Below are 14,107 nucleotides of genomic sequence, written 5' to 3'. Positions count from 1 at the left end.
GGCAAGAGCAGAAACCATAAAAAGCTTACAGCACCTGGTATTCCCAGGCGGTCTCCCATCCAAGTACTAACCAGGCCCGCCCCTGCTTAGCTTCCGAGATCGGACGAGATCGGGCGTTTTCAGGGTAGTATGGCCGTAAGCTGCCAGGTCAACTGAAAAGATCCTATTTGAAGGTGACGCAGGCCAAACTAGACTCTGGCAAAAAGTGTCAAACAGCGCCCTTTGCTGTCAGGCAAGAGCAGAAACCATAAAAAGCTTACAGCACCTGGTATTCCCAGGCGGTCTCCCATCCAAGTACCAACCAGGCCCGCCCCTGCTTAGCGTCCGAGATCGGGCGTTTTCAGGGTAGTATGGCCGTAAGCTGCCAGATCAACTGAAAAGATCCTATTTAAAGGCGACGCAGGCCAAACTAGGCTCTGGCAAAAAGTGTCAAACAGCGCCTTTTGCTGTCAGGCAAGAGCAGAAACCATAAAAAGCTTACAGCACCTGGTATTCCCAGGCGGTCTCCCATCCAAGTACTAACCAGGTCCGCCCCTGCTTAGCTTCCGAGATCGGACGAGATCGGGCTTTTTCAGGGTAGTATGTCCGTAAGCTGCCAGGTCAACTGAAAAGATCCTATTTGAAGGTGACGCAGGCCAAACTAGACTCCAGCAAAAAGGGTCAAACAGCGCCCTCTGCTGTCAGGCAAGAGCAGAAACCATAAAAAGCTTACAGCACCTGGTATTCCCAGGCGGTCTCCCATCCAAGTACTAACCAGGCCCGCCCCTGCTTAGCTTCCGAGATCGGACGAGATCGGGCGTTTTCAGGGTAGTATGGCCGTAAGCTGCCGGGTCAACTGAAAAGATCCTATTTGAAGGTGACGCAGGCCAAACTAGACTCTGGCAAAAAGTGTCAAACAGCGCCCTTTGCTGTCAGGCAAGAGCAGAAACCATAAAAAGCTTACAGCACCTGGTATTCCCAGGCGGTCTCCCATCCAAGTACTAACCAGGCCCGCCCCTGCTTAGCGTCCGAGATCGGGCGTTTTCAGGGTAGTTTGGCCGTAAGCTGCCAGGTCAACTGAAAAGATCCTATTTGAAGGCGACGCAGACCAAACTAGACTCCAGCAAAAAGTGTCAAACAGCGCCCTCTGCTGTCAGGCAAGAGCAGAAACCATAAAAAGCTTACAGCACCTGGTATTCCCAGGCGGTCTCCCATCCAAGTACTAACCAGGCCCACCCCTGCTTAGCTTCCGAGATCGGACGAGATCGGGCCTTTTCAGGGTAGTATGGCCGTAAGCTGCCAGGGCAACTGAAAAGATCCTATTTGAAGGCGACGCAGGCCAAACTAGACTCCAGCAGAAAGTGTCAAACAGCGCCCTCTGCTTTCAGGCAAGAGCAGAAACCATAAAAAGCTTACAGCACCTGGTATTCCCAGGCGGTCTCCCATCCAAGTACTAACCAGGCCCGCCCCTGCTTAGCTTCCGAGATCGGATGAGATCGGGCGTTTTCAGGGTAGTATGGCCGTAAGCTGCCAAGGCAACTGAAAAGATCCTATTTGAAGGCGACGCAGGCCAAACTAGACTCCAGCAAAAAGTGTCAAACAGCGCCCTCTGCTGTCAGTCAAGAGCAGAAACCATAAAAAGCTTACAGCACCTGGTATTCCCAGGCGGTCTCCCATCCAAGTACTAACCAGGCCCGCCCCTGCTTAGCTTCCGAGATCGGATGAGATCGGGCGTTTTCAGGGTAGTATGGCTGTAAGCTGCCAAGGCAACTGAAAAGATCCTATTTGAAGGCAACGCAGGCCAAACTAGACTCCAGCAAAAAGTGTCAAACAGCGCCCTTTGCTGTCAGGCAAGAGCAGAAACCATAAAAAGCTTACAGCACCTGGTATTCCCAGGCGGTCTCCCATCCAAGTACTAACCAGGCCCGCCCCTGCTTAGCGTCCGAGATCGGGCGTTTTCAGGGTAGTATGGCCGTAAGCTGCCAGATCAACTGAAAAGATCCTATTTGAAGGCGACGCAGGCCAAACTAGACTCCAGCAAAAAGTGTCAAACAGCGCCCTCTGCTGTCAGGAAAGAGCAGAAACCATAAAAAGCTTACAGCACCTGGTATTCCCAGGCGGTCTCCCATCCAAGCACTAACCAGGCCCGCCCCTGCTTAGCTTCCGAGATCGGACGAGATCAGGCGTTTTAAGGGTAGTATGGCCGTAAGCTGCCAGGTCAACTGAAAAGATCCTATTTGAAGGTGACGCAGGCCAAACTAGACTCCAGCAAAAAGGGTCAAACAGCGCCCTCTGCTGTCAGGCAAGAGCAGAAACCATAAAAAGCTTACAGCACCTGGTATTCCCAGGCGGTCTCCCATCCAAGTACTAACCAGGCCCGCCCCTGCTTAGCTTCCGAGATCGGACGAGATCGGGCGTTTTCAGGGTAGTATGGCCGTAAGCTGCCAGGTCAACTGAAAAGATCCTATTTGAAGGTGACGCAGGCCAAACTAGACTCTGGCAAAAAGTGTCAAACAGCGCCCTTTGCTGTCAGGCAAGAGCAGAAACCATAAAAAGCTTACAGCACCTGGTATTCCCAGGCGGTCTCCCATCCAAGTACCAACCAGGCCCGCCCCTGCTTAGCGTCCGAGATCGGGCGTTTTCAGGGTAGTATGGCCGTAAGCTGCCAGATCAACTGAAAAGATCCTATTTGAAGGCGACGCAGGCCAAACTAGGCTCTGGCAAAAAGTGTCAAACAGCGCCTTTTGCTGTCAGGCAAGAGCAGAAACCATAAAAAGCTTACAGCACCTGGTATTCCTAGGCGGTCTCCCATCCAAGTACTAACCAGGTCCGCCCCTGCTTAGCTTCCGAGATCGGACGAGATCGGGCTTTTTCAGGGTAGTATGTCCGTAAGCTGCCAGGTCAACTGAAAATATCCTATTTGAAGGTGACGCAGGCCAAACTAGACTCCAGCAAAAAGGGTCAAACAGCGCCCTCTGCTGTCAGGCAAGAGCAGAAACCATAAAAAGCTTACAGCACCTGGTATTCCCAGGCGGTCTCCCATCCAAGTACTAACCAGGCCCGCCCCTGCTTAGCTTCCGAGATCGGACGAGATCGGGCGTTTTCAGGGTAGTATGGCCGTAAGCTGCCAGGTCAACTGAAAAGATCCTATTTGAAGGTGACGCAGGCCAAACTAGACTCTGGCAAAAAGTGTCAAACAGCGCCCTTTGCTGTCAGGCAAGAGCAGAAACCATAAAAAGCTTACAGCACCTGGTATTCCCAGGCGGTCTCCCATCCAAGTACTAACCAGGCCCGCCCCTGCTTAGCGTCCGAGATCGGGCGTTTTCAGGGTAGTTTGGCCGTAAGCTGCCAGGTCAACTGAAAAGATCCTATTTGAAGGCGACGCAGACCAAACTAGACTCCAGCAAAAAGTGTCAAACAGCGCCCTCTGCTGTCAGGCAAGAGCAGAAACCATAAAAAGCTTACAGCACCTGGTATTCCCAGGCGGTCTCCCATCCAAGCACTAACCAGGCCCGCCCCTGCTTAGCTTCCGAGATCGGACGAGATCAGGCGTTTTAAGGGTAGTATGGCCGTAAGCTGCCAGGTCAACTGAAAAGATCCTATTTGAAGGTGACGCAGGCCAAACTAGACTCCAGCAAAAAGGGTCAAACAGCGCCCTCTGCTGTCAGGCAAGAGCAGAAACCATAAAAAGCTTACAGCACCTGGTATTCCCAGGCGGTCTCCCATCCAAGTACTAACCAGGCCCGCCCCTGCTTAGCTTCCGAGATCGGACGAGATCGGGCGTTTTCAGGGTAGTATGGCCGTAAGCTGCCAGGTCAACTGAAAAGATCCTATTTGAAGGTGACGCAGGCCAAACTAGACTCTGGCAAAAAGTGTCAAACAGCGCCCTTTGCTGTCAGGCAAGAGCAGAAACCATAAAAAGCTTACAGCACCTGGTATTCCCAGGCGGTCTCCCATCCAAGTACCAACCAGGCCCGCCCCTGCTTAGCGTCCGAGATCGGGCGTTTTCAGGGTAGTATGGCCGTAAGCTGCCAGATCAACTGAAAAGATCCTATTTGAAGGCGACGCAGGCCAAACTAGACTCCAGCAAAAAGTGTCAAACAGCGCCCTCTGCTGTCAGGCAAGAGCAGAAACCATATAAAGCTTACAGCACCTGGTATTCCCAGGCGGTCTCCCATCCAAGTACTAACCAGGCCCGCCCCTGCTTAGCTTCCGAGATCGGACGAGATCGGGCTTTTTCAGGATAGTATGGCCGTAAGCCGCCAGATCAACTGAAAAGATCCTATTTGAAGGCGACGCAGGCCAAACTAGGCTCTGGCAAAAAGTGTCAAACAGCGCCTTTTGCTGTCAGGCAAGAGCAGAAACCATAAAAAGCTTGCAGCACCTGGTATTCCCAGGCGGTCTCCCATCCAAGTACTAACCAGGTCCGCCCCTGCTTAGCTTCCGAGATCGGACGAGATCGGGCGTTTTCAGGGTAGTATGGCCGTAAGCTGCCAGGTCAACTGAAAAGATCCTATTTGAAGGTGACGCAGGCCAAACTAGACTCTGGCAAAAAGTGTCAAACAGCGCCCTTTGCTTTCAGGCAAGAGCAGAAACCATAAAAAGCTTACAGCACCTGGTATTCCCAGGCGGTCTCCCATCCAAGTACTAACCAGGCCCGCCCCTGCTTAGCTTCCGAGATCGGATGAGATCGGGCGTTTTCAGGGTAGTATGGCCGTAAGCTGCCAAGGCAACTGAAAAGATCCTATTTGAAGGCGACGCAGGCCAAACTAGACTCCAGCAAAAAGTGTCAAACAGCGCCCTCTGCTGTCAGTCAAGAGCAGAAACCATAAAAAGCTTACAGCACCTGGTATTCCCAGGCGGTCTCCCATCCAAGTACTAACCAGGCCCGCCCCTGCTTAGCTTCCGAGATCGGATGAGATCGGGCGTTTTCAGGGTAGTATGGCTGTAAGCTGCCAAGGCAACTGAAAAGATCCTATTTGAAGGCAACGCAGGCCAAACTAGACTCCAGCAAAAAGTGTCAAACAGCGCCCTTTGCTGTCAGGCAAGAGCAGAAACTATAAAAAGCTTACAGCACCTGGTATTCCCAGGCGGTCTCCCATCCAAGTACTAACCAGGCCCGCCCCTGCTTAGCGTCCGAGATCGGGCGTTTTCAGGGTAGTATGGCCGTAAGCTGCCAGATCAACTGAAAAGATCCTATTTGAAGGCGACGCAGGCCAAACTAGACTCCAGCAGAAAGTGTCAAACAGCGCCCTCTGCTTTCAGGCAAGAGCAGAAACCATAAAAAGCTTACAGCACCTGGTATTCCCAGGCGGTCTCCCATCCAAGTACTAACCAGGCCCGCCCCTGCTTAGCTTCCGAGATCGGATGAGATCGGGCGTTTTCAGGGTAGTATGGCCGTAAGCTGCCAAGGCAACTGAAAAGATCCTATTTGAAGGCGACGCAGGCCAAACTAGACTCCAGCAAAAAGTGTCAAACAGCGCCCTCTGCTGTCAGTCAAGAGCAGAAACCATAAAAAGCTTACAGCACCTGGTATTCCCAGGCGGTCTCCCATCCAAGTACTAACCAGGCCCGCCCCTGCTTAGCTTCCGAGATCGGATGAGATCGGGCGTTTTCAGGGTAGTATGGCTGTAAGCTGCCAAGGCAACTGAAAAGATCCTATTTGAAGGCAACGCAGGCCAAACTAGACTCCAGCAAAAAGTGTCAAACAGCGCCCTTTGCTGTCAGGCAAGAGCAGAAACCATAAAAAGCTTACAGCACCTGGTATTCCCAGGCGGTCTCCCATCCAAGTACTAACCAGGCCCGCCCCTGCTTAGCGTCCGAGATCGGGCGTTTTCAGGGTAGTATGGCCGTAAGCTGCCAGATCAACTGAAAAGATCCTATTTGAAGGCGACGCAGGCCAAACTAGACTCCAGCAAAAAGTGTCAAACAGCGCCCTCTGCTGTCAGGAAAGAGCAGAAACCATAAAAAGCTTACAGCACCTGGTATTCCCAGGCGGTCTCCCATCCAAGCACTAACCAGGCCCGCCCCTGCTTAGCTTCCGAGATCGGACGAGATCAGGCGTTTTAAGGGTAGTATGGCCGTAAGCTGCCAGGTCAACTGAAAAGATCCTATTTGAAGGTGACGCAGGCCAAACTAGACTCCAGCAAAAAGGGTCAAACAGCGCCCTCTGCTGTCAGGCAAGAGCAGAAACCATAAAAAGCTTACAGCACCTGGTATTCCCAGGCGGTCTCCCATCCAAGTACTAACCAGGCCCGCCCCTGCTTAGCTTCCGAGATCGGGCGTTTTCAGGGTAGTATGGCCGTAAGCTGCCAGGTCAACTGAAAAGATCCTATTTGAAGGTGACGCAGGCCAAACTAGACTCTGGCAAAAAGTGTCAAACAGCGCCCTTTGCTGTCAGGCAAGAGCAGAAACCATAAAAAGCTTACAGCACCTGGTATTCCCAGGCGGTCTCCCATCCAAGTACCAACCAGGCCCGCCCCTGCTTAGCGTCCGAGATCGGGCGTTTTCAGGGTAGTATGGCCGTAAGCTGCCAGATCAACTGAAAAGATCCTATTTGAAGGCGACGCAGGCCAAACTAGGCTCTGGCAAAAAGTGTCAAACAGCGCCTTTTGCTGTCAGGCAAGAGCAGAAACCATAAAAAGCTTACAGCACCTGGTATTCCTAGGCGGTCTCCCATCCAAGTACTAACCAGGTCCGCCCCTGCTTAGCTTCCGAGATCGGACGAGATCGGGCTTTTTCAGGGTAGTATGTCCGTAAGCTGCCAGGTCAACTGAAAATATCCTATTTGAAGGTGACGCAGGCCAAACTAGACTCCAGCAAAAAGGGTCAAACAGCGCCCTCTGCTGTCAGGCAAGAGCAGAAACCATAAAAAGCTTACAGCACCTGGTATTCCCAGGCGGTCTCCCATCCAAGTACTAACCAGGCCCGCCCCTGCTTAGCTTCCGAGATCGGACGAGATCGGGCGTTTTCAGGGTAGTATGGCCGTAAGCTGCCAGGTCAACTGAAAAGATCCTATTTGAAGGTGACGCAGGCCAAACTAGACTCTGGCAAAAAGTGTCAAACAGCGCCCTTTGCTGTCAGGCAAGAGCAGAAACCATAAAAAGCTTACAGCACCTGGTATTCCCAGGCGGTCTCCCATCCAAGTACTAACCAGGCCCGCCCCTGCTTAGCGTCCGAGATCGGGCGTTTTCAGGGTAGTTTGGCCGTAAGCTGCCAGGTCAACTGAAAAGATCCTATTTGAAGGCGACGCAGACCAAACTAGACTCCAGCAAAAAGTGTCAAACAGCGCCCTCTGCTGTCAGGCAAGAGCAGAAACCATAAAAAGCTTACAGCACCTGGTATTCCCAGGCGGTCTCCCATCCAAGCACTAACCAGGCCCGCCCCTGCTTAGCTTCCGAGATCGGACGAGATCAGGCGTTTTAAGGGTAGTATGGCCGTAAGCTGCCAGGTCAACTGAAAAGATCCTATTTGAAGGTGACGCAGGCCAAACTAGACTCCAGCAAAAAGGGTCAAACAGCGCCCTCTGCTGTCAGGCAAGAGCAGAAACCATAAAAAGCTTACAGCACCTGGTATTCCCAGGCGGTCTCCCATCCAAGTACTAACCAGGCCCGCCCCTGCTTAGCTTCCGAGATCGGACGAGATCGGGCGTTTTCAGGGTAGTATGGCCGTAAGCTGCCAGGTCAACTGAAAAGATCCTATTTGAAGGTGACGCAGGCCAAACTAGACTCTGGCAAAAAGTGTCAAACAGCGCCCTTTGCTGTCAGGCAAGAGCAGAAACCATAAAAAGCTTACAGCACCTGGTATTCCCAGGCGGTCTCCCATCCAAGTACCAACCAGGCCCGCCCCTGCTTAGCGTCCGAGATCGGGCGTTTTCAGGGTAGTATGGCCGTAAGCTGCCAGATCAACTGAAAAGATCCTATTTGAAGGCGACGCAGGCCAAACTAGACTCCAGCAAAAAGTGTCAAACAGCGCCCTCTGCTGTCAGGCAAGAGCAGAAACCATATAAAGCTTACAGCACCTGGTATTCCCAGGCGGTCTCCCATCCAAGTACTAACCAGGCCCGCCCCTGCTTAGCTTCCGAGATCGGACGAGATCGGGCTTTTTCAGGATAGTATGGCCGTAAGCCGCCAGATCAACTGAAAAGATCCTATTTGAAGGCGACGCAGGCCAAACTAGGCTCTGGCAAAAAGTGTCAAACAGCGCCTTTTGCTGTCAGGCAAGAGCAGAAACCATAAAAAGCTTGCAGCACCTGGTATTCCCAGGCGGTCTCCCATCCAAGTACTAACCAGGTCCGCCCCTGCTTAGCTTCCGAGATCGGACGAGATCGGGCGTTTTCAGGGTAGTATGGCCGTAAGCTGCCAGGTCAACTGAAAAGATCCTATTTGAAGGTGACGCAGGCCAAACTAGACTCTGGCAAAAAGTGTCAAACAGCGCCCTTTGCTTTCAGGCAAGAGCAGAAACCATAAAAAGCTTACAGCACCTGGTATTCCCAGGCGGTCTCCCATCCAAGTACTAACCAGGCCCGCCCCTGCTTAGCTTCCGAGATCGGATGAGATCGGGCGTTTTCAGGGTAGTATGGCCGTAAGCTGCCAAGGCAACTGAAAAGATCCTATTTGAAGGCGACGCAGGCCAAACTAGACTCCAGCAAAAAGTGTCAAACAGCGCCCTCTGCTGTCAGTCAAGAGCAGAAACCATAAAAAGCTTACAGCACCTGGTATTCCCAGGCGGTCTCCCATCCAAGTACTAACCAGGCCCGCCCCTGCTTAGCTTCCGAGATCGGATGAGATCGGGCGTTTTCAGGGTAGTATGGCTGTAAGCTGCCAAGGCAACTGAAAAGATCCTATTTGAAGGCAACGCAGGCCAAACTAGACTCCAGCAAAAAGTGTCAAACAGCGCCCTTTGCTGTCAGGCAAGAGCAGAAACTATAAAAAGCTTACAGCACCTGGTATTCCCAGGCGGTCTCCCATCCAAGTACTAACCAGGCCCGCCCCTGCTTAGCGTCCGAGATCGGGCGTTTTCAGGGTAGTATGGCCGTAAGCTGCCAGATCAACTGAAAAGATCCTATTTGAAGGCGACGCAGGCCAAACTAGACTCCAGCAAAAAGTGTCAAACAGCGCCCTCTGCTGTCAGGAAAGAGCAGAAACCATAAAAAGCTTACAGCACCTGGTATTCCCAGGCGGTCTCCCATCCAAGCACTAACCAGGCCCGCCCCTGCTTAGCTTCCGAGATCGGACGAGATCAGGCGTTTTAAGGGTAGTATGGCCGTAAGCTGCCAGGTCAACTGAAAAGATCCTATTTGAAGGTGACGCAGGCCAAACTAGACTCCAGCAAAAAGGGTCAAACAGCGCCCTCTGCTGTCAGGCAAGAGCAGAAACCATAAAAAGCTTACAGCACCTGGTATTCCCAGGCGGTCTCCCATCCAAGTACTAACCAGGCCCGCCCCTGCTTAGCTTCCGAGATCGGACGAGATCGGGCGTTTTCAGGGTAGTATGGCCGTAAGCTGCCAGGTCAACTGAAAAGATCCTATTTGAAGGTGACGCAGGCCAAACTAGACTCTGGCAAAAAGTGTCAAACAGCGCCCTTTGCTGTCAGGCAAGAGCAGAAACCATAAAAAGCTTACAGCACCTGGTATTCCCAGGCGGTCTCCCATCCAAGTACCAACCAGGCCCGCCCCTGCTTAGCGTCCGAGATCGGGCGTTTTCAGGGTAGTATGGCCGTAAGCTGCCAGATCAACTGAAAAGATCCTATTTGAAGGCGACGCAGGCCAAACTAGGCTCTGGCAAAAAGTGTCAAACAGCGCCTTTTGCTGTCAGGCAAGAGCAGAAACCATAAAAAGCTTACAGCACCTGGTATTCCCAGGCGGTCTCCCATCCAAGTACTAACCAGGTCCGCCCCTGCTTAGCTTCCGAGATCGGACGAGATCGGGCTTTTTCAGGGTAGTATGTCCGTAAGCTGCCAGGTCAACTGAAAATATCCTATTTGAAGGTGACGCAGGCCAAACTAGACTCCAGCAAAAAGGGTCAAACAGCGCCCTCTGCTGTCAGGCAAGAGCAGAAACCATAAAAAGCTTACAGCACCTGGTATTCCCAGGCGGTCTCCCATCCAAGTACTAACCAGGCCCGCCCCTGCTTAGCTTCCGAGATCGGACGAGATCGGGCGTTTTCAGGGTAGTATGGCCGTAAGCTGCCGGGTCAACTGAAAAGATCCTATTTGAAGGTGACGCAGGCCAAACTAGACTCTGGCAAAAAGTGTCAAACAGCGCCCTTTGCTGTCAGGCAAGAGCAGAAACCATAAAAAGCTTACAGCACCTGGTATTCCCAGGCGGTCTCCCATCCAAGTACTAACCAGGCCCGCCCCTGCTTAGCGTCCGAGATCGGGCGTTTTCAGGGTAGTTTGGCCGTAAGCTGCCAGGTCAACTGAAAAGATCCTATTTGAAGGCGACGCAGACCAAACTAGACTCCAGCAAAAAGTGTCAAACAGCGCCCTCTGCTGTCAGGCAAGAGCAGAAACCATAAAAAGCTTACAGCACCTGGTATTCCCAGGCGGTCTCCCATCCAAGTACTAACCAGGCCCACCCCTGCTTAGCTTCCGAGATCGGACGAGATCGGGCCTTTTCAGGGTAGTATGGCCGTAAGCTGCCAGGGCAACTGAAAAGATCCTATTTGAAGGCGACGCAGGCCAAACTAGACTCCAGCAGAAAGTGTCAAACAGCGCCCTCTGCTTTCAGGCAAGAGCAGAAACCATAAAAAGCTTACAGCACCTGGTATTCCCAGGCGGTCTCCCATCCAAGTACTAACCAGGCCCGCCCCTGCTTAGCTTCCGAGATCGGATGAGATCGGGCGTTTTCAGGGTAGTATGGCCGTAAGCTGCCAAGGCAACTGAAAAGATCCTATTTGAAGGCGACGCAGGCCAAACTAGACTCCAGCAAAAAGTGTCAAACAGCGCCCTCTGCTGTCAGTCAAGAGCAGAAACCATAAAAAGCTTACAGCACCTGGTATTCCCAGGCGGTCTCCCATCCAAGTACTAACCAGGCCCGCCCCTGCTTAGCTTCCGAGATCGGATGAGATCGGGCGTTTTCAGGGTAGTATGGCTGTAAGCTGCCAAGGCAACTGAAAAGATCCTATTTGAAGGCAACGCAGGCCAAACTAGACTCCAGCAAAAAGTGTCAAACAGCGCCCTTTGCTGTCAGGCAAGAGCAGAAACCATAAAAAGCTTACAGCACCTGGTATTCCCAGGCGGTCTCCCATCCAAGTACTAACCAGGCCCGCCCCTGCTTAGCGTCCGAGATCGGGCGTTTTCAGGGTAGTATGGCCGTAAGCTGCCAGATCAACTGAAAAGATCCTATTTGAAGGCGACGCAGGCCAAACTAGACTCCAGCAAAAAGTGTCAAACAGCGCCCTCTGCTGTCAGGAAAGAGCAGAAACCATAAAAAGCTTACAGCACCTGGTATTCCCAGGCGGTCTCCCATCCAAGCACTAACCAGGCCCGCCCCTGCTTAGCTTCCGAGATCGGACGAGATCAGGCGTTTTAAGGGTAGTATGGCCGTAAGCTGCCAGGTCAACTGAAAAGATCCTATTTGAAGGTGACGCAGGCCAAACTAGACTCCAGCAAAAAGGGTCAAACAGCGCCCTCTGCTGTCAGGCAAGAGCAGAAACCATAAAAAGCTTACAGCACCTGGTATTCCCAGGCGGTCTCCCATCCAAGTACTAACCAGGCCCGCCCCTGCTTAGCTTCCGAGATCGGACGAGATCGGGCGTTTTCAGGGTAGTATGGCCGTAAGCTGCCAGGTCAACTGAAAAGATCCTATTTGAAGGTGACGCAGGCCAAACTAGACTCTGGCAAAAAGTGTCAAACAGCGCCCTTTGCTGTCAGGCAAGAGCAGAAACCATAAAAAGCTTACAGCACCTGGTATTCCCAGGCGGTCTCCCATCCAAGTACCAACCAGGCCCGCCCCTGCTTAGCGTCCGAGATCGGGCGTTTTCAGGGTAGTATGGCCGTAAGCTGCCAGATCAACTGAAAAGATCCTATTTGAAGGCGACGCAGGCCAAACTAGGCTCTGGCAAAAAGTGTCAAACAGCGCCTTTTGCTGTCAGGCAAGAGCAGAAACCATAAAAAGCTTACAGCACCTGGTATTCCCAGGCGGTCTCCCATCCAAGTACTAACCAGGCCCGCCCCTGCTTAGCTTCCGAGATCGGACGAGATCGGGCTTTTTCAGGATAGTATGGCCGTAAGCTGCCAGATCAACTGAAAAGATCCTATTTGAAGGCGACGCAGGCCAAACTAGGCTCTGGCAAAAAGTGTCAAACAGCGCCTTTTGCTGTCAGGCAAGAGCAGAAACCATAAAAAGCTTGCAGCACCTGGTATTCCCAGGCGGTCTCCCATCCAAGTACTAACCAGGTCCGCCCCTGCTTAGCTTCCGAGATCGGACGAGATCGGGCGTTTTCAGGGTAGTATGGCCGTAAGCTGCCAGGTCAACTGAAAAGATCCTATTTGAAGGTGACGCAGGCCAAACTAGACTCTGGCAAAAAGTGTCAAACAGCGCCCTTTGCTTTCAGGCAAGAGCAGAAACCATAAAAAGCTTACAGCACCTGGTATTCCCAGGCGGTCTCCCATCCAAGTACTAACCAGGCCCGCCCCTGCTTAGCTTCCGAGATCGGATGAGATCGGGCGTTTTCAGGGTAGTATGGCCGTAAGCTGCCAAGGCAACTGAAAAGATCCTATTTGAAGGCGACGCAGGCCAAACTAGACTCCAGCAAAAAGTGTCAAACAGCGCCCTCTGCTGTCAGTCAAGAGCAGAAACCATAAAAAGCTTACAGCACCTGGTATTCCCAGGCGGTCTCCCATCCAAGTACTAACCAGGCCCGCCCCTGCTTAGCTTCCGAGATCGGATGAGATCGGGCGTTTTCAGGGTAGTATGGCTGTAAGCTGCCAAGGCAACTGAAAAGATCCTATTTGAAGGCAACGCAGGCCAAACTAGACTCCAGCAAAAAGTGTCAAACAGCGCCCTTTGCTGTCAGGCAAGAGCAGAAACTATAAAAAGCTTACAGCACCTGGTATTCCCAGGCGGTCTCCCATCCAAGTACTAACCAGGCCCGCCCCTGCTTAGCGTCCGAGATCGGGCGTTTTCAGGGTAGTATGGCCGTAAGCTGCCAGATCAACTGAAAAGATCCTATTTGAAGGCGACGCAGGCCAAACTAGACTCCAGCAAAAAGTGTCAAACAGCGCCCTCTGCTGTCAGGAAAGAGCAGAAACCATAAAAAGCTTACAGCACCTGGTATTCCCAGGCGGTCTCCCATCCAAGCACTAACCAGGCCCGCCCCTGCTTAGCTTCCGAGATCGGACGAGATCAGGCGTTTTAAGGGTAGTATGGCCGTAAGCTGCCAGGTCAACTGAAAAGATCCTATTTGAAGGTGACGCAGGCCAAACTAGACTCCAGCAAAAAGGGTCAAACAGCGCCCTCTGCTGTCAGGCAAGAGCAGAAACCATAAAAAGCTTACAGCACCTGGTATTCCCAGGCGGTCTCCCATCCAAGTACTAACCAGGCCCGCCCCTGCTTAGCTTCCGAGATCGGACGAGATCGGGCGTTTTCAGGGTAGTATGGCCGTAAGCTGCCAGGTCAACTGAAAAGATCCTATTTGAAGGTGACGCAGGCCAAACTAGACTCTGGCAAAAAGTGTCAAACAGCGCCCTTTGCTGTCAGGCAAGAGCAGAAACCATAAAAAGCTTACAGCACCTGGTATTCCCAGGCGGTCTCCCATCCAAGTACCAACCAGGCCCGCCCCTGCTTAGCGTCCGAGATCGGGCGTTTTCAGGGTAGTATGGCCGTAAGCTGCCAGATCAACTGAAAAGATCCTATTTGAAGGCGACGCAGGCCAAACTAGGCTCTGGCAAAAAGTGTCAAACAGCGCCTTTTGCTGTCAGGCAAGAGCAGAAACCATAAAAAGCTTACAGCACCTGGTATTCCCAGGCGGTCTCCCATCCAAGTACTAACCAGGTCCGCCCCTGCTTAGCTTCCGAGATCGGACGAGATCGGGCTTTTTCAGGGTAGTATGTCCGTAAGCTGCCAGGTCAACTGAAAATATCCTATTTGAAGGTGACGCAGGCCAAACTAGACTCCAGCAAAAAG

At 52.3% G+C, this 14,107-nt stretch overlaps 43 non-coding genes and 19 pseudogenes across 43 annotated transcripts; all 62 read right to left on the bottom strand.

Annotated features, from left to right (window-relative positions):
• Positions 1-22: 22 nt before the first annotated feature.
• LOC131114591 (5S ribosomal RNA) lies at positions 23-141 on the bottom strand. The gene has a single exon (XR_009121898.1). It is a non-coding gene; the product is annotated as a 5S ribosomal RNA (ribosomal RNA).
• A 112-nt stretch (positions 142-253) lies between these two features.
• Positions 254-362, bottom strand: LOC131113351 (5S ribosomal RNA; annotated as a pseudogene).
• A 112-nt stretch (positions 363-474) lies between these two features.
• On the bottom strand, positions 475-593 carry LOC131118601 (5S ribosomal RNA). The gene has a single exon (XR_009125762.1). It is a non-coding gene; the product is annotated as a 5S ribosomal RNA (ribosomal RNA).
• Positions 594-705: 112 nt separating this feature from the next.
• On the bottom strand, positions 706-824 carry LOC131114590 (5S ribosomal RNA). Its single transcript, XR_009121897.1, has one exon. It is a non-coding gene; the product is annotated as a 5S ribosomal RNA (ribosomal RNA).
• Positions 825-936: 112 nt separating this feature from the next.
• LOC131113180 (5S ribosomal RNA) lies at positions 937-1,045 on the bottom strand (annotated as a pseudogene).
• A 112-nt stretch (positions 1,046-1,157) lies between these two features.
• LOC131116337 (5S ribosomal RNA) lies at positions 1,158-1,276 on the bottom strand. Its single transcript, XR_009123589.1, has one exon. It is a non-coding gene; the product is annotated as a 5S ribosomal RNA (ribosomal RNA).
• A 112-nt stretch (positions 1,277-1,388) lies between these two features.
• On the bottom strand, positions 1,389-1,507 carry LOC131114566 (5S ribosomal RNA). Its single transcript, XR_009121872.1, has one exon. It is a non-coding gene; the product is annotated as a 5S ribosomal RNA (ribosomal RNA).
• Positions 1,508-1,619: 112 nt separating this feature from the next.
• On the bottom strand, positions 1,620-1,738 carry LOC131116549 (5S ribosomal RNA). Its single transcript, XR_009123793.1, has one exon. It is a non-coding gene; the product is annotated as a 5S ribosomal RNA (ribosomal RNA).
• A 112-nt stretch (positions 1,739-1,850) lies between these two features.
• Positions 1,851-1,959, bottom strand: LOC131112539 (5S ribosomal RNA; annotated as a pseudogene).
• A 112-nt stretch (positions 1,960-2,071) lies between these two features.
• LOC131118100 (5S ribosomal RNA) lies at positions 2,072-2,190 on the bottom strand. The gene has a single exon (XR_009125271.1). It is a non-coding gene; the product is annotated as a 5S ribosomal RNA (ribosomal RNA).
• Positions 2,191-2,302: 112 nt separating this feature from the next.
• LOC131114589 (5S ribosomal RNA) lies at positions 2,303-2,421 on the bottom strand. The gene has a single exon (XR_009121896.1). It is a non-coding gene; the product is annotated as a 5S ribosomal RNA (ribosomal RNA).
• A 112-nt stretch (positions 2,422-2,533) lies between these two features.
• On the bottom strand, positions 2,534-2,642 carry LOC131113350 (5S ribosomal RNA; annotated as a pseudogene).
• A 112-nt stretch (positions 2,643-2,754) lies between these two features.
• On the bottom strand, positions 2,755-2,873 carry LOC131118900 (5S ribosomal RNA). Its single transcript, XR_009126042.1, has one exon. It is a non-coding gene; the product is annotated as a 5S ribosomal RNA (ribosomal RNA).
• Positions 2,874-2,985: 112 nt separating this feature from the next.
• LOC131114587 (5S ribosomal RNA) lies at positions 2,986-3,104 on the bottom strand. Its single transcript, XR_009121894.1, has one exon. It is a non-coding gene; the product is annotated as a 5S ribosomal RNA (ribosomal RNA).
• A 112-nt stretch (positions 3,105-3,216) lies between these two features.
• LOC131113179 (5S ribosomal RNA) lies at positions 3,217-3,325 on the bottom strand (annotated as a pseudogene).
• Positions 3,326-3,437: 112 nt separating this feature from the next.
• Positions 3,438-3,556, bottom strand: LOC131118099 (5S ribosomal RNA). Its single transcript, XR_009125270.1, has one exon. It is a non-coding gene; the product is annotated as a 5S ribosomal RNA (ribosomal RNA).
• Positions 3,557-3,668: 112 nt separating this feature from the next.
• Positions 3,669-3,787, bottom strand: LOC131114586 (5S ribosomal RNA). The gene has a single exon (XR_009121893.1). It is a non-coding gene; the product is annotated as a 5S ribosomal RNA (ribosomal RNA).
• Positions 3,788-3,899: 112 nt separating this feature from the next.
• Positions 3,900-4,008, bottom strand: LOC131113349 (5S ribosomal RNA; annotated as a pseudogene).
• Positions 4,009-4,120: 112 nt separating this feature from the next.
• On the bottom strand, positions 4,121-4,239 carry LOC131117379 (5S ribosomal RNA). The gene has a single exon (XR_009124598.1). It is a non-coding gene; the product is annotated as a 5S ribosomal RNA (ribosomal RNA).
• Positions 4,240-4,351: 112 nt separating this feature from the next.
• LOC131117293 (5S ribosomal RNA) lies at positions 4,352-4,470 on the bottom strand. The gene has a single exon (XR_009124515.1). It is a non-coding gene; the product is annotated as a 5S ribosomal RNA (ribosomal RNA).
• A 112-nt stretch (positions 4,471-4,582) lies between these two features.
• Positions 4,583-4,701, bottom strand: LOC131114555 (5S ribosomal RNA). Its single transcript, XR_009121859.1, has one exon. It is a non-coding gene; the product is annotated as a 5S ribosomal RNA (ribosomal RNA).
• Positions 4,702-4,813: 112 nt separating this feature from the next.
• On the bottom strand, positions 4,814-4,932 carry LOC131116538 (5S ribosomal RNA). Its single transcript, XR_009123782.1, has one exon. It is a non-coding gene; the product is annotated as a 5S ribosomal RNA (ribosomal RNA).
• Positions 4,933-5,044: 112 nt separating this feature from the next.
• On the bottom strand, positions 5,045-5,153 carry LOC131112538 (5S ribosomal RNA; annotated as a pseudogene).
• A 112-nt stretch (positions 5,154-5,265) lies between these two features.
• Positions 5,266-5,384, bottom strand: LOC131114543 (5S ribosomal RNA). Its single transcript, XR_009121848.1, has one exon. It is a non-coding gene; the product is annotated as a 5S ribosomal RNA (ribosomal RNA).
• A 112-nt stretch (positions 5,385-5,496) lies between these two features.
• On the bottom strand, positions 5,497-5,615 carry LOC131116526 (5S ribosomal RNA). The gene has a single exon (XR_009123771.1). It is a non-coding gene; the product is annotated as a 5S ribosomal RNA (ribosomal RNA).
• Positions 5,616-5,727: 112 nt separating this feature from the next.
• On the bottom strand, positions 5,728-5,836 carry LOC131112537 (5S ribosomal RNA; annotated as a pseudogene).
• Positions 5,837-5,948: 112 nt separating this feature from the next.
• On the bottom strand, positions 5,949-6,067 carry LOC131118097 (5S ribosomal RNA). Its single transcript, XR_009125268.1, has one exon. It is a non-coding gene; the product is annotated as a 5S ribosomal RNA (ribosomal RNA).
• A 112-nt stretch (positions 6,068-6,179) lies between these two features.
• LOC131111765 (5S ribosomal RNA) lies at positions 6,180-6,288 on the bottom strand (annotated as a pseudogene).
• A 112-nt stretch (positions 6,289-6,400) lies between these two features.
• LOC131113348 (5S ribosomal RNA) lies at positions 6,401-6,509 on the bottom strand (annotated as a pseudogene).
• Positions 6,510-6,621: 112 nt separating this feature from the next.
• On the bottom strand, positions 6,622-6,740 carry LOC131118898 (5S ribosomal RNA). The gene has a single exon (XR_009126040.1). It is a non-coding gene; the product is annotated as a 5S ribosomal RNA (ribosomal RNA).
• Positions 6,741-6,852: 112 nt separating this feature from the next.
• Positions 6,853-6,971, bottom strand: LOC131114585 (5S ribosomal RNA). The gene has a single exon (XR_009121892.1). It is a non-coding gene; the product is annotated as a 5S ribosomal RNA (ribosomal RNA).
• Positions 6,972-7,083: 112 nt separating this feature from the next.
• LOC131113178 (5S ribosomal RNA) lies at positions 7,084-7,192 on the bottom strand (annotated as a pseudogene).
• Positions 7,193-7,304: 112 nt separating this feature from the next.
• Positions 7,305-7,423, bottom strand: LOC131118096 (5S ribosomal RNA). The gene has a single exon (XR_009125267.1). It is a non-coding gene; the product is annotated as a 5S ribosomal RNA (ribosomal RNA).
• Positions 7,424-7,535: 112 nt separating this feature from the next.
• On the bottom strand, positions 7,536-7,654 carry LOC131114584 (5S ribosomal RNA). The gene has a single exon (XR_009121891.1). It is a non-coding gene; the product is annotated as a 5S ribosomal RNA (ribosomal RNA).
• A 112-nt stretch (positions 7,655-7,766) lies between these two features.
• On the bottom strand, positions 7,767-7,875 carry LOC131113346 (5S ribosomal RNA; annotated as a pseudogene).
• Positions 7,876-7,987: 112 nt separating this feature from the next.
• Positions 7,988-8,106, bottom strand: LOC131117378 (5S ribosomal RNA). Its single transcript, XR_009124597.1, has one exon. It is a non-coding gene; the product is annotated as a 5S ribosomal RNA (ribosomal RNA).
• Positions 8,107-8,218: 112 nt separating this feature from the next.
• LOC131117292 (5S ribosomal RNA) lies at positions 8,219-8,337 on the bottom strand. The gene has a single exon (XR_009124514.1). It is a non-coding gene; the product is annotated as a 5S ribosomal RNA (ribosomal RNA).
• A 112-nt stretch (positions 8,338-8,449) lies between these two features.
• LOC131114531 (5S ribosomal RNA) lies at positions 8,450-8,568 on the bottom strand. The gene has a single exon (XR_009121837.1). It is a non-coding gene; the product is annotated as a 5S ribosomal RNA (ribosomal RNA).
• Positions 8,569-8,680: 112 nt separating this feature from the next.
• On the bottom strand, positions 8,681-8,799 carry LOC131116515 (5S ribosomal RNA). The gene has a single exon (XR_009123760.1). It is a non-coding gene; the product is annotated as a 5S ribosomal RNA (ribosomal RNA).
• Positions 8,800-8,911: 112 nt separating this feature from the next.
• On the bottom strand, positions 8,912-9,020 carry LOC131112536 (5S ribosomal RNA; annotated as a pseudogene).
• A 112-nt stretch (positions 9,021-9,132) lies between these two features.
• On the bottom strand, positions 9,133-9,251 carry LOC131118095 (5S ribosomal RNA). Its single transcript, XR_009125266.1, has one exon. It is a non-coding gene; the product is annotated as a 5S ribosomal RNA (ribosomal RNA).
• A 112-nt stretch (positions 9,252-9,363) lies between these two features.
• Positions 9,364-9,482, bottom strand: LOC131114583 (5S ribosomal RNA). Its single transcript, XR_009121890.1, has one exon. It is a non-coding gene; the product is annotated as a 5S ribosomal RNA (ribosomal RNA).
• Positions 9,483-9,594: 112 nt separating this feature from the next.
• LOC131113345 (5S ribosomal RNA) lies at positions 9,595-9,703 on the bottom strand (annotated as a pseudogene).
• A 112-nt stretch (positions 9,704-9,815) lies between these two features.
• LOC131118600 (5S ribosomal RNA) lies at positions 9,816-9,934 on the bottom strand. Its single transcript, XR_009125761.1, has one exon. It is a non-coding gene; the product is annotated as a 5S ribosomal RNA (ribosomal RNA).
• Positions 9,935-10,046: 112 nt separating this feature from the next.
• Positions 10,047-10,165, bottom strand: LOC131114582 (5S ribosomal RNA). The gene has a single exon (XR_009121889.1). It is a non-coding gene; the product is annotated as a 5S ribosomal RNA (ribosomal RNA).
• Positions 10,166-10,277: 112 nt separating this feature from the next.
• Positions 10,278-10,386, bottom strand: LOC131113177 (5S ribosomal RNA; annotated as a pseudogene).
• A 112-nt stretch (positions 10,387-10,498) lies between these two features.
• Positions 10,499-10,617, bottom strand: LOC131116336 (5S ribosomal RNA). The gene has a single exon (XR_009123588.1). It is a non-coding gene; the product is annotated as a 5S ribosomal RNA (ribosomal RNA).
• A 112-nt stretch (positions 10,618-10,729) lies between these two features.
• On the bottom strand, positions 10,730-10,848 carry LOC131114519 (5S ribosomal RNA). The gene has a single exon (XR_009121826.1). It is a non-coding gene; the product is annotated as a 5S ribosomal RNA (ribosomal RNA).
• Positions 10,849-10,960: 112 nt separating this feature from the next.
• Positions 10,961-11,079, bottom strand: LOC131116503 (5S ribosomal RNA). Its single transcript, XR_009123749.1, has one exon. It is a non-coding gene; the product is annotated as a 5S ribosomal RNA (ribosomal RNA).
• A 112-nt stretch (positions 11,080-11,191) lies between these two features.
• On the bottom strand, positions 11,192-11,300 carry LOC131112535 (5S ribosomal RNA; annotated as a pseudogene).
• A 112-nt stretch (positions 11,301-11,412) lies between these two features.
• On the bottom strand, positions 11,413-11,531 carry LOC131118094 (5S ribosomal RNA). The gene has a single exon (XR_009125265.1). It is a non-coding gene; the product is annotated as a 5S ribosomal RNA (ribosomal RNA).
• A 112-nt stretch (positions 11,532-11,643) lies between these two features.
• Positions 11,644-11,762, bottom strand: LOC131114581 (5S ribosomal RNA). Its single transcript, XR_009121888.1, has one exon. It is a non-coding gene; the product is annotated as a 5S ribosomal RNA (ribosomal RNA).
• A 112-nt stretch (positions 11,763-11,874) lies between these two features.
• Positions 11,875-11,983, bottom strand: LOC131113344 (5S ribosomal RNA; annotated as a pseudogene).
• Positions 11,984-12,095: 112 nt separating this feature from the next.
• LOC131117377 (5S ribosomal RNA) lies at positions 12,096-12,214 on the bottom strand. Its single transcript, XR_009124596.1, has one exon. It is a non-coding gene; the product is annotated as a 5S ribosomal RNA (ribosomal RNA).
• A 112-nt stretch (positions 12,215-12,326) lies between these two features.
• Positions 12,327-12,445, bottom strand: LOC131117291 (5S ribosomal RNA). The gene has a single exon (XR_009124513.1). It is a non-coding gene; the product is annotated as a 5S ribosomal RNA (ribosomal RNA).
• A 112-nt stretch (positions 12,446-12,557) lies between these two features.
• LOC131114507 (5S ribosomal RNA) lies at positions 12,558-12,676 on the bottom strand. The gene has a single exon (XR_009121814.1). It is a non-coding gene; the product is annotated as a 5S ribosomal RNA (ribosomal RNA).
• A 112-nt stretch (positions 12,677-12,788) lies between these two features.
• LOC131116492 (5S ribosomal RNA) lies at positions 12,789-12,907 on the bottom strand. The gene has a single exon (XR_009123738.1). It is a non-coding gene; the product is annotated as a 5S ribosomal RNA (ribosomal RNA).
• Positions 12,908-13,019: 112 nt separating this feature from the next.
• LOC131112534 (5S ribosomal RNA) lies at positions 13,020-13,128 on the bottom strand (annotated as a pseudogene).
• Positions 13,129-13,240: 112 nt separating this feature from the next.
• Positions 13,241-13,359, bottom strand: LOC131118093 (5S ribosomal RNA). The gene has a single exon (XR_009125264.1). It is a non-coding gene; the product is annotated as a 5S ribosomal RNA (ribosomal RNA).
• Positions 13,360-13,471: 112 nt separating this feature from the next.
• LOC131114580 (5S ribosomal RNA) lies at positions 13,472-13,590 on the bottom strand. The gene has a single exon (XR_009121887.1). It is a non-coding gene; the product is annotated as a 5S ribosomal RNA (ribosomal RNA).
• Positions 13,591-13,702: 112 nt separating this feature from the next.
• LOC131113343 (5S ribosomal RNA) lies at positions 13,703-13,811 on the bottom strand (annotated as a pseudogene).
• Positions 13,812-13,923: 112 nt separating this feature from the next.
• Positions 13,924-14,042, bottom strand: LOC131118599 (5S ribosomal RNA). The gene has a single exon (XR_009125760.1). It is a non-coding gene; the product is annotated as a 5S ribosomal RNA (ribosomal RNA).
• Between the last annotated feature and the right edge of the window lie 65 nt (positions 14,043-14,107).

The sequence above is a fragment of the Doryrhamphus excisus genome, unplaced genomic scaffold (assembly GCF_030265055.1).
Source record: "Doryrhamphus excisus isolate RoL2022-K1 unplaced genomic scaffold, RoL_Dexc_1.0 HiC_scaffold_25, whole genome shotgun sequence".
Taxonomy (NCBI): Eukaryota; Metazoa; Chordata; class Actinopteri; order Syngnathiformes; family Syngnathidae; genus Doryrhamphus; species Doryrhamphus excisus.
This window is presented reverse-complemented; position numbering and strand designations above follow the sequence as displayed.